This window comes from Rattus norvegicus, chromosome 18 (assembly GCF_036323735.1).
Source record: "Rattus norvegicus strain BN/NHsdMcwi chromosome 18, GRCr8, whole genome shotgun sequence".
NCBI lineage: Eukaryota > Metazoa > Chordata > Mammalia > Rodentia > Muridae > Rattus > Rattus norvegicus.
Genome location: NC_086036.1, coordinates 41388641 through 41392122, shown reverse-complemented (window position 1 = coordinate 41392122; position 3482 = coordinate 41388641). Strand labels below are relative to the sequence as shown.

The 3482-nt window shown below is 44.1% G+C and overlaps 1 pseudogene; it reads left to right on the top strand.

Moving 5' to 3' along the window:
• On the top strand, positions 1–99 carry LOC120098342 (U6 spliceosomal RNA; annotated as a pseudogene).
• Positions 100–3482: the final 3383 nt, after the last annotated feature.

Genomic DNA, 3482 nt, shown 5'->3' with positions numbered 1-3482 from the left:
CTTGCTTTGGCAACACATATACTAATTGGGTTGATGCAGAGATTAGCATAGTCCCTGTACAAGGGTAACACAAATATTCATGAAGCAGTCCTTTTGTAAAAAGGGGTGATCACTTCCATCTTGTCTCTCATGAGTGGTGACTGTAAGGTAGGTCATCTGGATGTGACCATCTTGCTCCATGGGGGAACAACCCAACTTGTGAAACAGCCACAGGCTGAATGTGAAGACAGAAAAGAGGATAGATCCTTTATAACTTTTGTTGTTGTGGTTGTTACCATTATTGTTGTTGTTTTGTTTTATTTATTCATTTGTTTGGTTTTGAGACAGGTTCTCTCTATGTAGTTCTGGTTGGACTGGAAATTTCTATGTAAACCAGGTTGGCCCTGAACTCACAGAGGTCCACTTGCCTCAGATTCCCAAGTTCTGGGGTTAATCTCGTGCTCCACGGTGCCCAACTCGATGGTGACGATTTTGCAATAACACATTACCTACTCCGAAGGCTCTTGGCTTATGGGTTCTCGTCACAAGAAAAGTAGTATCTTCTCCTCTTGTGTCAGTCATTTCTGTTTGACCCACATGCCATACAGACAGCTGCAGTATAACTAATCCAATTAGAACTGTTGGTATGCCATCATATCATTAATACCTGTTGACGTTCACTCTTGCCAGCTATTGTTGAGCTTGTCTGTGCATTCCCTAACTCAGTCCTCACTACACCCTGTAAGCCAGGTGCTTTTCCTTTTATCAGTTCTGTTTTAGACACAATGGAATTGTGGCTCAATGGGGTTGATCTGTTGAAGGACTCACACTGGAATGTCACCGAACAGCGTCTGAAGCCCCAGGCACTTAACTATATGTTTTACTAATTCTTACAACACAACAAAAGCTTTGTTATCCTTGTTCTATTGATGAGGAAATGGCAGTTAAAAGAGAATAAGTTCTGTCCAGCAATTGGTCAACGGAAGGCACAAAGCAAGGTCCTTCTGGCTCGAGGCCAGTGGGTCTAGGCTCTTCCCAGACTGCACCTGCTTGCTCTCAGTCTTTTCTTTAGCTCTTCCTTCTCCACCCTTATCTGTTCTGTGCCTCTTCTCAGGCTTCATTCTCTTCTCAGTGACCATTGTTTCTCACCTCTACTTATAAGTTCCAGTAGCATTTAGAATAGGGAATTGTATTAGATATGCCAGCTTGCCACAAGCTAGAGTCATCAGAGAGGAAGAAGCCTCAATTGAGAAAACGCCTTTATAATCTCAGGCTGCAGGTAAACCAGTAGAACATTTTCTTAATTAATGATTGTAGGGGGAGGGCTCAGTCCTTAGTGGGTGGGGCCACCCTTGCAGTGATGGACCTGGGTTCTATAAGAGGGCAGCCTAAGCAAGTCATGAGGAGCAATTCAGTAAGCAGTACCCTTCTGTGACTTCTGCATAGGCTCCTGCCTCTCGGTTCCTACCCTGTTTGAGTTCCTATCCTGATTTCCTTCATTGATGAACACTGATGTAGCCAAATAAACCCTTTTCTTCCCACGTTGTTTTGGTCATGGTGTTTTGTCACAGTGTTAGTAACCCTAACTAAGACAGGTATCCTGCCCCAGTCCTTGCCTTTTGGCAGTCCTAAACCACTGATGAAAAGATGCAGACTTGAGATCCATGGCAATGATCAAACAGGGAAAATCATTCCACTCCTTCCCAGCTTGCTTCAGTCTATTTTGCCAGGGCACGGAGAAGAATGCTTTCCTGCACGGAGCTCATGGGCTGATCCAGCTCAAATTCTGCTCCTGTGTATAAATCAGATTGGGCAGGGGAGGCAGAGAAGAGTTGGAGGAAGCTTGTACTATATTTAGGCCAAGACAGAATGAATACTGACAATATTTGTTTTGTTAGGTTTTTACATCTCATTTTATGTGTTTGGGTGTGTTGCTTGCATGCATGCTTGTGTATAACACAAGTGCCTGAAGTGCACATAGTTCAGGAGAGATTGAGTTCCCTGTAATTGGAGTTAAAGAGCGCTGAGAGTCACCATATGTGTGCTGGGAATTGAATGTTGGCCGTCTGTATGTTAACTGCTAAGCCATCTTTCCAGACCATCTTTTTGTATTGTCTACAAATCAGAACACTACAGGGAAAGGAGAACGGAAAGACAGTGTTGCTAACTTCATTGGTAGGGAGTAAGTCTAGTTCAGGGGTTCTCAGCCTTCCCAATGCTATGACCCTTCAATACAGGTCCTCATGTTAGGGTGGCCCCAACCATAAAATCATTCTTGTTGCTACTTCACAAGTGTAAATTTGCTACTGTTATGAATTGTAAACACCTGTTTTCTGATGGTCCTAGATGGCCTCTGTGAAAGTGTCATTCAGCTCCCAGAGGGGTCGAGACCCACAGGTTGAGAAATATACTGCTGTAATGTTTGAAATTCCTTGATGCTTGCTAGGTATGATGTGTTTGAAGCCTCACCCCTCCCTCTTCCTTATGAGTCCCCTTTCCTTTTTTCATGCAGATCTGAGTTGCCACCTTTCTTTTCCAGAGTTCAGTCTAAATCCTGCACAGTCCTTGAGCCACAGTACAGTCCTATATATTTTGAAGCCTTTTGAAATCCACCAGCTCAGATAAGGCCCTTTCCTCTAAAGTCAGTTAGCCATTTAGGAGCTATGATGACTCAACACCAACATGCATAATTCTCAAAGTTTCATCCACCCCTCTCCCAATCCCATCGGGCTTATGGCCCATTGACAGGACTGATCTTTGTAGTCATTGGTTCTTGGGTGGAGGACAGCTAATGTTTCGTCTGATCTTCATTCTTTCTTGCCCTGGAGACATTTCTTTAAATCTTCCTTTCAGTACCTGAAGAAGGGATTCTGACTAAACCTGGCCAATTATTGAATTTCATCGCTCAAGTCATGTGATTTGTTGAAAGAGAATTTATTCATTATTTTTCTCCATCTTTATTAACTTGGGTATTTCTAATTTACATTTCAATTGTTATTCTCTTTCCCGGTTTCCAGACCAGTATCCCCCTCCCCCTCCCCTTCTACATTGGTGTTCCCCTCCCCAACCTCCCCCTATTACTAACCTCCCCACAAAAATCACGTTCACTGGGGGTTCAGTCTTGGCAGGACCAAGGGCTTCCCCTTCCACTGGTGCTCTTACTAGGCTACTCATTGCTACCTATGAGGTTGGAGCCCAGGGTCAGTCCATGTATAGTCTTTGGGTAGTGGCTTAGTCCCTGGAAGCTCTGGTTGGTTGGCATTGTTGTTCATATGGGGTCTCGAACCCCTTCAAGCTCTTTCAGTCCTTTCTCTGGTTCCTTTAATGGGGGTCCTGTTCTCAGTTCAGTGGTTTACTGCTGGCATTCGCCTATGTATTTGCTGTATTCTGGCTATGTCTATCAGGAGAGATCTACATCCGGTTCCTGTCAGCCTGCACTTCTTTGCTTCATACATCTTATCTAGTTTGGTGGCTGTATATGTATGGGCCACATGTGGGGCAGG